The following is a 13,869-nucleotide window of genomic DNA, read 5'->3' on the forward strand; positions in this document are numbered from 1 at the left end:
CCAGGAATCCACTGTAATCACCATCAAGAGAAAAGGAGTGGAGCCAGTTCTCGAGGCTTTGGCAGAGCAGGCTTGGGCAGAGCTAAGGCAGAGCTTATTACCGAATAGCTACAGCTTACCGCAGCCTCTCCTTTTCTGACCAGATGCCAGTAATAAGTAGTCATAAGATGAAAGTACTACCAGGTCCACTTCTCAGGTACTACTAAAATAAAACAGCAAGCAGCAATTTTTCGTATTTGGCTGTGTGATATGGAGAGAGATGCCACACACTTGGGAACATCAAATATCACAGAAAACAAGTGAGCTGGACACAAGGCAGAGTGAACACAGAAAGTTTATCAGCTGTTTCATTAGATCACCAGTACTAATCGTATACATGTGTCACCAGTACTAGAGCCTGTAGTCTAGACATATTATGAGGGAAATAGCTTTTTGGTGGAGGGGCAGTCTTTTACCCTGCTAGACAGAAAGCTTTGACTGTGGGACACTGTCTCCTCACTGTTCTGCCACAAGTAAGGAGACAAGTTTTGTTTTCATGACAATAAATTCAAATCCTTATCCTCTGGTGTCTTTAATAGTGCTTTGGAAATGGATCTAGTTTTTAACTGGAGTCTCAGGAATTTAAAATTGCATTGCTGTCAGTGGAGCCAAGCAGCTGTCTTGGGAAAGAAAAAGAATCAAAGAAAATGGTCCTAGCTTTGTCACATAAATAACAAGCAGCCACAGTTCTGCATATGCCTTCTCTGAGAAGAGCAATATGATTAATTTGAAGTGGGATGGTGTTCTTGTAGCTGACCTTGAAGAGTTCTCAAATAGTCAAGAGCTTTGAAGCAGGATGAAATGTCTTGTTAGAAATCAAAGACATCAACAGAATGGCATTTGGCATAACTTTAAACAATGAGGGTTACGTTCAACCAACCCACTTGGCCTCTGGAAAGTTAGGTCCTGGTTACTCCCCCATAGCTGCCACATAAGTCACCAGTATCTCAGACCAAGAGTCACGGTATTTTCTTACAGTAATCTCTTAGAGTGGTATTCTTTGGGGAGTATGAACTGCTCCAAGTCTGCTCTCTCTGCAGTAGGTCAGCATTTCTCCAGTAGAAGTGTTAGCGGTTAGACAAATAAGAATTTGATTGCAGCTGTCAGCACAATTAGGCCAGTGGTGGGAGGGTTTGGAAATCCAACTCATGCTGTCATTAAGAAAAGATGAAAGGGGGGTGGGACGCGGGTGTAGAAAACAAGCAATCCAGCCACATGTCTGTTCTCCTACATGGAGTTCATAACATTGGAAGCAGCAACAAGATAATTAACCTAATTGATTATGTATATGTCATCCGCAGGAGTAGGATTAATAAGATGAATTTAATAATGGACCTCACCACTTCCTCTCTTTCCTGTTCTGAGTCCCTGCCATACATGAGCACTCTTGTTAAAAGAGCTGTTTTCAAGCGACAGTTTCTAACTGTTGTAGGGCCCTTGGAAGACATTGAGAGAAACATCTGGCAGCAAGGGAAAGTGTATAACAACCTGCTGTTGAGTATACTGGTGGAGGTAGGTCTCAGTCCTGCTGGCATTTAAGATTCTGCCTGTTTCTTTCATAACTTCAGATTCTAAAATCTTCGAGTCCCCAGGTACTATAAATCAGTTCTGCCAGCGTGTCACACAATGGTCAGTTGTAAAAGACCAGAGAGGCCCTAGAGAGGGACAAAGGACAAGAAACACAGTCTAGCAGGACTAGACATCTACTCTACTAATGTTTAGCCAAGCCTTGGTCCCTCAGGAAGGTCTGAGACATCAGTGTAGATGAAATGCAGCCTACTGGTGATACATGTGGAAGTATGTTTTCCCTTATTTATTGCTTTCCTCAAGAAGCATTGTTGTACTCCAGGCAAAGCTGATATGATAGTGTGATTCATTTTTCTCTGCATTAGACTAAGAGCTTTACAGGCAGTTGAACTGCTAGCAATTTGCACTTTGGTCTATTTCAGACTTCAGAAAATAAGATTTCTGATTTTAGATGCTTATGTGCGAAAGTTACTCATGAAACAAAGGATTCGTTGTAAAATACCATATTGACCTCTGAAGCAGAAAGCAAAAGTTGCAGCCTAATGAATAAAATGACTCAGTGTTTATTCCAACGGATAACACTTTCTGTGTGCGTCGCATTAGTTGATTCGAAGCAAAGTGTGACTGAAGCAGTGCAAAATCTACCTATTTAAAGAGCTCTGAAAACTACTTCATGAATTGATGGGCTACTCTCTTTCTGTGCACCTTCATCATGCTTTAGCTCTTCCCCGTCTCCTGCATACAGCTCTGTGCACAAAATACAGTGTGAAAACAGATACGGAGCAAACTGCTTAAAATTTTATTCAAGTGCCCCCTCCTGTGGATGTACAGCTACATGCAGTCAAACACAGCTTGAGAAACAATGAATTAGTCTAAGAAGAAAGTATCAGAAATATCTTTAGAGGAAGAATTCGAACTTGATCCTGTGAATACATAAGATTAAGTGGCTTACGGCACGGTTTCATCTTTGAAAATCTCTTTCATTTAAGGAACTTTATTAGTGTTTGCTCCTGTATGTACTCCATACAGCTAGACCCCTTTTGAATGTCATGGTTTAGAGAAACAGTTCTGCAAATTCAGCCCAAATCTTCACAGTTGTGTCAATGATAAGAAGATCAGTGGCAATGTTTATATTTGGACACGATCAAATAGGAAAATGTGTGAAAAAAAGGTGTATAATGAGGGAAAAATAATGAGGGATTAGCTGCTATTTCTACTTCAAAGGGAAATCCTGTCATGGTACTGTATAGACAGATCAGGGGAGACTTAGCAGGATTCATGTTCTTAACAGCTCATGGGTAGTGACTAGTCAGTACGAGATGCTGAGGACATCTCCTAAATATGACCTTGGTCCCAAAAAACATTAGCTTACAGATTTGCCCCACAGCTCAGCAGGATCTGTTCTTTCCAAGGTTAGTTACAGGCTGTTGCTGTCTACAATACCCAACCATCCTGCTCAAGTTTTCCCCAGGGTGACACAACTCTTCTTTGCTGCAGTTTAAATATATTGCTTCCTAATTACTACTACAAGGCTTTAACTTTCCTGGAAACCTCTGGGTTTTGTGCTTTCTCCAAGCAGACCGATTGCTTAGTCTGCCTTCAGAGGCCTTTCAACACATGCCCTGGTCCTAAGCACATTACAGGCAAGTTAATCCTTGCCAGTTTACACTGTCAGGGACCAACAGAGATAGCCACCTCCCCTGTAAAAGATGGGAGGGTTGCAGAAAAGGACAGCTGTAGGCTAATCATGGGAACTAAAGGCTGTTCATGTATTCAGGCCCCTGACTGTAATGTACTAGTAGTCTAAAGCCTAGTCCTCAGGACAGTGCTGTAGTGGCAAGTATCCAAGATCAGAAGATACTATCCTGGAAATAGTTACAGATGAGGGTAGGTGACCTAAGCTTTATTTCTTACTGAAAGAAGGAAAAATTTGGTAACACTTAAAAAGAGAAAACTCTAAACCAGAAAGTTAATCCCAAGAGCATCCTATGAGGTTTCATTTCAAATTACCCAGCTGGTGTAAAATGGCAGGAGTTCCCAAGTGGTCCATTTTCTTCATAGTTGTCTATTTTCTTCATATGTGGCAGCCCAGCAAGCCTAATTTTCATTCATGTCAAATCCTGTTTCACTCTGGCAGTCCTCCAAGAGATCTTCAATACAAAATACCACTTACATAGAATGTTCTCCTGTAGTACCTTAGCTTAAAGTTAAGGCTAAAAAAACCTTTATGGCAACTGTACTTTCTTCTCTACCTCCAATGCTCAGACTACTTTCAGTCTGGACTGCAAGGTCTGGCAGTGACTTCTACAGAGTCTGCTAGAAGTCATCCATGTCAACTTTATTTATCCCAGTTTTGAAGTTTTTGGGAACTTTGAACTTCATCTTTGGGAAGAAGTTCTGCTCCAGGACCCCCAGCACTTTGGTGGTCAGGAAGACACTGCTCCCTCACCATTTCCTATTATGGGAGGAACTTTTTTCCCCCAGCCCCTGCTTTGAGGTTCAGAGACTTAAGAGATGTGGGAAGAACAACTGTCAGTGAAAACTGAGACAAAAATGTTCTGGAGTACCTCAGCCTTCTCCATGTCAGTTGGCAAAAGATCCTTCATCTCAGTTAACAGGAAGGCACAAAGCACAAAAGAAGCCCACATCATTATTCTTCACATCCTTTACTGAATTCAGCTCCAATTGTGCCCTTCTGATTTCATCCCCATGGTCCCTTGCAGTGTGCCTGTATTCCTCCCAGGTTGTATGTCCCCACTTCCAATTCCTGTGCATTTCCCTCTTGTGGTTCAATTTGGCAGGAGGGCCTTATTCAGCCATGCTGGTCTCCTACATTCCTTACCTGATTTCTAGAACATGAGAATCAACAGTTATTGTCCCCTTATGTAAAGCAGTTTTAGATAGCTGTGTTCCTTTATCCCAGAGGGCAGTTTTCCAGGGTTAGCCCGTCCACCACTGCTTTGAAAAACTGAGAAGTTTATTTCACGTATGGTTTAGGGTCTTGACTACACTTTCTTCCTCACCTATATCTCTTGAGATCACAGACAGACAAGCAGTTCTGCATTTGCTCTTCTCCCTTGCCAAGCTCAGTCAAAGAGAGGCCATCTTGGTGCAGCATCAGGCTCTGAGGTACTACAGGGAAAATGAGAATACGATGGGTTATTTCCACAGCCTATTCAAACCGCAATCCTTTTTCTATTCCTATGTTATCTTCACTGTAAGTGATACAAAGATAGCTTAGCACTCTGTAGGAGGTGACAAGGTATCCATAACGATGGTGAGGATGAGGGAAAGGGAACAGTATGGTGAAATTGCCATGTTACAGTGCCTGAAACAGAGAGGGATTTATCTACTTTAAGGTGTGGCAAGTAGAACTCCTTTGAATTCTTGGAGTCAAAGCCTTGCAGACCTCTTACTTCATGATAATCAACGACCAGTGAGACAGCTGTGCTGCAGAAGTGATGCAGACATCCACGCAGGGTTGCATAGCAAGAATTTACAGATCATATTTCCACTCAGAAGCCCCCACTCCAAGCTGTGGTGTGACAGAAAAAAATGCTCCACTTTCTTCTCAAAGCTTGCTCTGATGGCTCATGGCAGGCAGCAATGTTGGGGCTGTTTGGCACTGTGTCCCCCCATCACCCTGCAGACTTCATCTGGGGAAGACTGGACCCCATCCAGCCTCTCCTTGGCCCAAAGGCCATCACGAACTGAACACAGGAAATACCTTCTGGAGAAGTGGCTACCTCCTATAGGCTCTCCATGGGGGTGTGAGGGGTGCAACTACTTTCAGCAAATGGATGTCAGAGCTTGAGGTTGGTGGCATAGGTTTGACAGCTCAAGAAGGAGCAAATTCCTGGAAGTGAGCCAAGGGCTGCCTTTGATGTTCAGTGGGAGGAAGCAGGGGAGCCCAGAGGGCTGGCCAGCACTGCAGGGGCATGGAGAGAGACTGTGGAACTTTGTTCTGCAGGCACCCAGGCAGACACAAGGTGTTATTAAATGAACCCTTCTGCTGCCTGTGCCTGGGCATGTCTTCCATGGCCAGGGTGACCTGACAGGGCCCTGGTGTCCTGGTTTCAGCTGTCACAATTATTTTTCTTCCTCCTAGTAGCTGGTACAGGTCTGTGTTTTGGCTTTAGTCTGAAAACAATGCTGATAATACACCAATTCTTTTAGTTATTGCTGAGCAGCGCTTACTTCAATCAAGGACTTTTCAGTTTTGTACTCTGCCAGTTGAAGAGGGGCACAGGAAGCCAGGAGGAAGCAAAGACAGGACACCTGACCCAAACTAGCCAAAGGGGTATTCCATACCACAGCACATCATGTGCAGTATATAAATAGGGGAGAGTTACCTGGAAGGCCCAGATCGCTGTTTGGGTCGAGCTGCGTATCGGCTGGAGGTTGATGAGCAATTGTATTGTGTATTACTGCTGTTTATTGTTTTTTCCTTTCCCTTTCTAGCTTTATATTCTCTCCTCTTGTTATTTCCCTTATCATTATCATTATTAGTAGCAGTTTTATATTATACTTTAGTTATGGGGCTATTCTTATGTCAACCCATGGGATTTAAATTCTTTCAATTCTCCTCCCCATCCTGCTGCAACTAGGGTGGAAAATGAGGAGTGAGCGAGCGGCTGCATGGTTCTGAGTTACAGGCTGGGCTTAAATCACAACAGTCCTTTTTGGCACCCAACATGGGACACAAAGGTTTGTGATAAAGACAGGTATGAACAGAGTGTGTCTAATCATATTTGTGATAAGCATTTATTGGTTTGGATTGTCACTCATCATAATGTTGATTTATTTGCTCTTGCAGTTGTTGCACTTGTTCTCAGAGTTTCAGTATGTCGCAACTTACTTGCATCTACTATTTGCTGTTTTAGTGTTTATCAGCTTTGTGACCTGGGCTAAGGTTCTTGTTTCACTGTACTTTATAATAATGGCTTGTAACACAATAAAATTATTTGATCTGGTATGTGTTCTCAGTGTGGTTATCACTTCTATACTTTGGAAGGCATATAATGAGAATAATTAACAATTACACCTCTTTTTTGCCCTCCCTGGAGAGTCAACCTACGGAGAAGACATCCTCCCACACCTTCCATTCCCCTGCCTGGCTGTTTGCAGTAGATTTGGGGAATTTTAAAGATTTTTGACATCCTTTGAATACCCTTGAAACAAGCTTGCTCCTTTTCCTGGGAACCATTATTTTTTTGAATGTAGTACAGGTTTTATTTAAGGTTAAGAAACTACCTAAGAATACCACCAAGATATCCTCCCAAATGCTGGCCAGTCATGAGTGGGTGTGTGGCATCATATGGGCAAGCATCTGGGTCAATTGGCCCCTCCAGTGCTTTGGAACTTCACCCCTGAACAAGTGAGAAATATGGAAAAACTAGTAAAACAAATGGGGTGTGCTGTCACATGGCCCAGAAGAGGAATGATTTCAAACGGGGCCCTGAGCAACAACAAGCCTTTGAGCAAATTAAACGAGAGAGAGTTCATGCAGTAGCCCTTGGACCAGTCCAGACCAGGCCAGATGTAAAAAATGTACTGTACACTGCAGCTGGGGAGAACGGTCCTACCTGGAGCCTCTGGCAGAAAGCTCCAGGGGAGACCCAAGGTCGACCCCTCGGCTTCTGGAGCTGGGGATACAGAGGATCTGAGGCCAGTTATACTCCCACTAAAAAAAGAGATACTGGCAGCCTATGAAGGAGTTTGAGCTGTTGCAGAAGTGACAGGCACTGAAGCACAGCTCCTCCTGGCACCCCGGTTGCCCGTTCTCGGCTGCATCTTCAAAGGCAGGGTATCCTCTACACATCATGGAACCAACGTTACATGGAATAAGTGGGTTGTACTGATCACACAACGATCTCAAATAGGAAATCCCAGTCATTCAGGAGCCCTAGATATCATCATGGGCTGGCCAGAGGGCAAAGATTTTGGAATGTCACCAGAGGAGGAGGTGATGCGTGCTGAAGAGGGCCCACCATACAATAAACTGTCAGAAAGTGAGAAGCAGTATGCCTTGTTTACTGATGGGAAAGCGTCAGAGATAGAAGGCAGCTGTATGGAGCCCCCTGCGACAAGTTGCAGAAGCTGCTGAAGGAGAGGGTGAATCGAGTCAGTTTGCCGAGGTGAAAGCCATCCAGCTGGCCCTGGACATTGCTGAACGAGAAAAGTGGCCAGTACTTTATACTGACTCAAGGATGGTGGCAAATGCCTGTGGCTCCAGCAATGGAAGTAGAGCAACTGGCAACGCAGAGGTAAACCCATCTGGGCTGCTTCATTGTGACAAGATATCGCTGCCCAGGTGCAGGACCTGGTGGTGAAGGTACACCATGTAGATGCCCATGTAGCCAAGAGTCGGGCCACTGGGGAACACCAGAACAACCAACAGGTCAATAAAGCTGCTAAGACTGAAGTGGCTCAGGTGGACTTAGATTGGCAACATAAGGGTTGTCATGGTTTAAACCCAGCCAGACAGCTCATTCACTCACTCCCCACCTTCTTTCTCTCCCCCTACTCCCGGAGGGATGGAGAGGAGAATCGAAAAGAATGCAACTCCCATGGGTTGAGATAAGAACAGTTTTAGTAACTAAGGTATAACACAAATCACTACTGCTACTACCAATAATAATAATGATAAAGGAAATAACAAGGGAAGAGAATACAACACCTCAGCACCAGCTGACTGATAACTCACCCCCCCCAGCCCGACCAAGCACGGACTGATACCTCCTCCAACCCTGCAGTCCTCTAGCCCTTCCAGGTAACTCTCTGTTACATCCTGGGCATGACGTGCTGTGGTATGGAATACTTCTCTGGTCAGTTTGGGTCAGGTGTCCTGTCTCTGCTTCCTCCTGGCTTCCCCTCCTCCCTGGCAGAGCATGAGGCTCACAAAGTCCTTGGCCAAATCAAAGCATCATTGTTATCAGCTCTGTTGCCAGGCTGAAAGTCAAAACACTGCACTGCACCAGCTACCAAGGAGAAAAATGACTGCTACTGCTGAACCCAGGACAGTATCCACCCCTTATTCCATACCATTCACGTCATGCTTAGATCCCATATTTTCAATATATCATCACTCTTAGTGCATGGACCAGTCCCTATAAAGCTGCTGAGTCCATCTGGTCCATGATGCCAGGCTCCATCTCTCGTAACAGTCTTTCAGAGCAGGAGAGACTGTGTGCAGTGTTCACGTTCGTGAATAACCTGGGCAATAGTGTCCATTGCTAAGTCCACCCCTCGATCATGAGTCCATCTCTATGTTGCATCTCTGCTCTGTTGGCCTGAAGTGCCATGGGCCCACCAGGCTCAAAATAATTCACTGTCCCCTTCAGCAGTTTCTGCAGCTTGTTGCTGGGGACTCCATACAGCTGCCTTCCATCTCTGATGCTTCCAAAGCACTGGAGGGGCCCAGTGGACTAGATACTTGCCCATACTGTCCCACACACCCTGCCACTCATGACTGTCCAGCTTTGGGGAAAATCTCCTGGTCCTCCTATATTGTCGTCTAACCCCAGACAAGACCCAAATCCAACTCTGCTTAACTTTTGAGATCAGACAAAATGGTTGTGGGTAGAACACAGTCTGTGTGTGTGCCAACATGCTGATCCCCATCACAATCAGCAGGCAGGTACCAAGGGTACCCAAAGGCCATTCAAAACCTTCAGAACTCTCAGTTGATGCTGCTGTACTTGTCACTGGGGCTGGTGTAGCTGCTGTGCTTGCCGGCTCCCACCGCCAGCTTCTCTTTTCCTGAGTCCAGCTCTTCCTCCTCTGCCTTGCCGGGAAATGCTGCGTGGTCTCCTGCATCCTCCTGGGGCTCGGCAGGCGGCTGCCGGGGAATGCTCTTGGCCGCAGTGGGGCTGGGCTCAGCCACAGGGCTTGGCTCCTCTGCAGGGACCGATACCACAGCACGTCATGCCCAGGAGGTAACGGAGAGTTACCCGGAAGGGCTAGAAGATGGCAGGGTTGGAGGAGGTATCAGTCGGTGCTTTGTCAGGCTGGGGGGGCGAGTTATCAGTCGGCTGGTGATGAGATGTTGTATTCTCTACCCTTGTTATTTCCTTTACCATTACTGTTATTGGTTGTAGCAGTAGTGATTTGTGTTATACCTTAGTTACTAAACTTATCTCAACCCGTGGGAGTTGGATTCTTTTTGGTTCTCCTTCCCATCCCTCCAGGAGCAGGGGGAGGCCAAAAAACGGGGGGGGAGGGGGGATTGAGAGAGCGAGTGCGTGATTTGTGGCTGACTTTGTTTAAACCACAACAAGGGTGAATTATTTTTAGCCTGGTGTGCCCATGGCACCTCAGGCCATCAAGGCAGAGATGCAACATATAGATGGGCTCATGATCAAGAGGTGGACTTAACAATGGACACTATTGCCCAGGTTATTCACGAATGTGAAATGTGCTGCAATTAAGCAAGCCAAGCTGTTAAAGCCTCTTTGGTATGGAGGATGATAACTGAAGTACAGATGTGGGGAGGCCTGGCAGATTGACTGTATCACACTGCCACCAACCCGCCAAGGCAAGCGCCATATGCTTACCATGGAGGAAGCAACCACCGGGTGGCTGGAAACATACGCTGTGCCCCATGCCACTGCTCGAACACTATCCTGGGCCTTGAGAAACAAATCTTGTGGCAACACTGCGCCCCAGAGGGAATTGTGTCAGACAATGGGCCTCATTTCCAGAACAACCTTGTAGACACTTGGGCCAAAGAGCATGGCATTGAGTGGGTATATCACATCCCCTACCATGCACCAGCCTCTGGGAAAATCGAGCAGTACAATGGGCTGTTAAAAACTACACTGAGAGCAACGGGTGGGGGAACTTTCAAGCATTGGGATACACACTTACCAAGGCCACCTGGTTGGTCAACACCAGAGGATCTGCCAACAGGGCTGGCCCAGCCCACTCAGAACTTTTACATACTGTAAAAGGGGATAAAGTTCCTGTGGCGCACATAAAGAATGTGCTGGGGAAGGCAGTCTGGGTTATTCCTGCTTCAGGTAAAGGCAAACCCACTCCTGGGATTGCTTTTGCTCAGGGACCCGGATATGCCTGGTAGGTAATGCGGGAAGATGAGAAAGTCCAGTGTGTACCTCAAGGGATTTGATTCTGGGGAAAAACAGCCAATGAACTCAATTATATGCTGCTGCCTGCTATATAACACTTTCATAGCCCATCAGCTAAATGCCCATCTCCACTACTCTGGGCTTGGAAAAGAAGGTGTGTGCTGTCATTATCACTACCAGAGAATAAAGTTGTGGAAAAAGCAGGCAGCAGCAGCAGGAGTCTCCCAGTACTGTCCTTAGGTCACCATTGACTGACCTGACTTCCCCTCCGTGACCACCCCAACAAAGAATGAACTTTGATGAGACCAGACAAGCTCAGCAGTGACCAGATGAGTTCAGCGGTGTTGTCAGCAGGCAGTAACCCAGCACTGCACACTGTCTTTCCTGCCCTGAAAGGCTGTCGTGACAGATGAAGTCTGACATCATGGACTGAACTAATTCAGCAAACTTTCTAGGGACGGTCCGTGGACTAAGGAATGATATCTCTTTGTGTGTGCATATATGTATGCATATACATATATGAAAGAGACAAAAAGTGGTGGTCTAGTGAAAAATGTGGAATCTGGGCATGACATGAATGGTATGGAATAAGGGGTTGGTGCTCTCCTGGGTTCAGCAGTAGCAGTCATTTTTCTCCTTCCTAGTAGCTGGTGCAGTGCTGTGTTTTGGCTTTAGTCTGAGAACACTGCTGATAACACACAAATGTTTTTGGTTGTTGCTGAACAGTGCTTGCCCTGATCAAGGACTTTTTTAGTCTGTCATGCTCTGCCAGTGAGGGGGGGCACAACAAGCCAGGAGGAAGCAGAGGCAGGACACCTGACCCAAACTAGCCAAAGGGGTACTCCATACCACAGCACGTCATGCCCAGTACATAAACCAGGGGGAGTGACCTGGAAGGCCCACATTGCTGCTCTGGTTGGAATCAGTTGGCAGGTGGTGAGCAATTATATTGTTCTATTTCTCTTTTCCCTTTTAGTTTCATATTCTCTCCCTTTGTTATTTCCCTTATTAGTAGTAGTAGTAGTAGTCTTGTATTATACTTTAGTTGTTGGACTGTTCTTATTTCAACCTGTGGGATTTACATTCCTTTGATCCTCCTCCCCATCCAATACCGAGTGCAGGGGAGAGGGAAAGAAGAAGGGAAGAGGGGCTGCATGGTTCTGGGTTACCAACTGGGCTTAAATCACACCACCTGGGAAGACATAGCTGAAGCTTCTGTGACTGGTTATGAAACACTGCTGCCAGTCAAGCATAAGAGAAGAAATGAAGTGATGGAGTGGGCAGTGATGCTGCAATAACACTGGACATCTGAGTGCCACAGGTGAGTATGGCCTATGGTGATGTCCCCAGATTGTGACCATGCATCTCTTGCTGCTCATTTCACCCAGACAGGTCATGCCCACACTCCAGCTGAATAGTTGGTGAAATTTGGAGTGCTGAGTGAGGCCTTGGTGCTGGTGCTGTGCATGGGGAATTGTTCAGGGCAGCTCTCAGTGCCATGCCTCAGAGGAGCACTCGCAGGAGTAGAAATGAGCTGGATGGGGAAACCTCACTCTGGGGTGGTGAGCTGGGTGCATTTCCTTCTTAGAGGGACCTGGGGATTTCTCCCCCCCTTCCTGAGCCAGCCAATGATTGTGGCCTCTCTTCCTTTTTTTTAGAGTGACACCTGATGCTGCAGTAGCAACAAGAGGGAAAAACGTGGCATCCCCAGCTCCTCCCCAGTCCACCATAGCCCATGGGGAGCACAGCACAGACATTGGAGACCCGCTGTCCAATATGCCTGGACAGCTCAGAGGAGGGGGCAAGCTATGTGCTACCATGCCTCCACCAATTCTGTTACATCTGCATTCTGCAGTGGTCTGAGAACAGCCCTGAGTGCCCCCTCTGCAGAAGGAGGATGACCGGCATCATGCACTCAGGGCAGGGGGATGACAACTTTCACGAGCATGTCATCTCACCACCATCAGATGGTGAAGAGCCATCAGGCAGCGACCATCAGAGAGCAGGAGCTCCTGGGCAGCCAGCTGCCCACAGCCCCCAGCACTCTGCAGCATCACAGCCACAACCTGTGGTCCTCATGCCCAGACATCCTGTGGCTGGCCTCTGTCCCCACATTTGGGCATACTTCTTCCAGCATGACCCATCTCTGCTCCGGCCCCTGATGCCTCGGCTGCGAGAGTGGCTGTGTGTAATATTCCAGGGTCGCCTCTGGGAGTCAGAAGCAGCACGGATGTTCGTCCTGTTCTGCCTGGAGTACTATGGCCTGGATGAGGAGCCCCTGACGCAGGCGCTGCAGGGTGCCCTGGGTGAATACACCAGGGATTTCGTGCGCCGGCTGATTGACATCGCCGTGGAGCAGTGCAGCGGGGAGGTCCGGCAACGGCTGGGTCTGGATGATAGCGATGCTGAGGCGGGGGAGGGCAGTCCCCCGGCTGGCTCTGGCCCTGCTGCCTCCAGAGGGGTGTCTCTAGCCCGCAACCCGCCCTCCTCCAGATCGGAGGCAGAACTCCTCAGTACCTCCACGGCCGCCCTTCATGGGGGTCCCGGCAGCCCCCCCTCTGCCCCTGTTCCTGGCATCAGGGAGCTGCGCTTGCCGCAAGAGGGGCCTGAGGAGTCTGTGCCTGGGCCCTCCACTGCCAGCCAGGGTAGCCAGCCATCCCCTGCGGAGGCCCGGCGAGCCCCAAAGAGGAAGACCAGCAGACCTGAGGGCCCCGCCCAGCCTCCCAAGAAGCCATCTTGCCATCAGTAATACTGGAGGGTGTCTTGAGGGGTGGCCAAACCACACCTGGGCTGTCAGCTGGGGCTCAGGACGCCGAGAGCAATCCCATCCGTCCCCCCTCCGCCCCCCAGCCTAATTTATATGTAACAGAAGAAAATAAAGGCAATAAATGTGCAGAAAAAGTCTCAATATTATTATCAATCCCAGGGGCAGGAGACCAAATGAAACCCAGGTCCACAAAAGAGCAGAAGTACAAGCCTCTCTGCTTCAGTTCCCCTAGAGAAAGGTGTCAGTGCCTTAGGGGTGGTCTGGTCTCAGCAGAGCTGCTGCAGTCTGGGGGTGTTACATGTGCTTCAGGGAGATCCATGTGGAGACTCAGCCTGGATGCTCTTTGCAGGGCACAGAATGAGAGCATTGTTCATCAGGGGCTGAGCAGGGGTTTCCTAATGCATGTCAACCCATAGAAATTGCAATGTCATCATGCGTGTTAATGGTGGT

At 47.4% G+C, this 13,869-nt stretch overlaps 1 long non-coding RNA gene across 2 annotated transcripts in view; it reads right to left on the reverse strand.

Moving 5' to 3' along the window:
* LOC134159145 (uncharacterized) overlaps positions 1-13,869 on the reverse strand; it is a 54,351-nt gene that overhangs the window by 35,041 nt on the left and 5,441 nt on the right. For both annotated transcript variants that reach the window (XR_009963050.1, XR_009963049.1), the window contains exons 2-3: positions 4,590-4,698; positions 3,577-3,716 (exon numbers count right to left, since the gene is read on the reverse strand). This is a non-coding gene — a long non-coding RNA (uncharacterized LOC134159145). The remainder of the gene's footprint in view (positions 1-3,576; positions 3,717-4,589; positions 4,699-13,869) is intronic.

Source organism: Pezoporus occidentalis, unplaced genomic scaffold (assembly GCF_034315485.1).
Source record: "Pezoporus occidentalis ecotype Australia unplaced genomic scaffold, CSIRO_AGI_Poc_V1 ctg140, whole genome shotgun sequence".
NCBI lineage: Eukaryota > Metazoa > Chordata > Aves > Psittaciformes > Psittacidae > Pezoporus > Pezoporus occidentalis.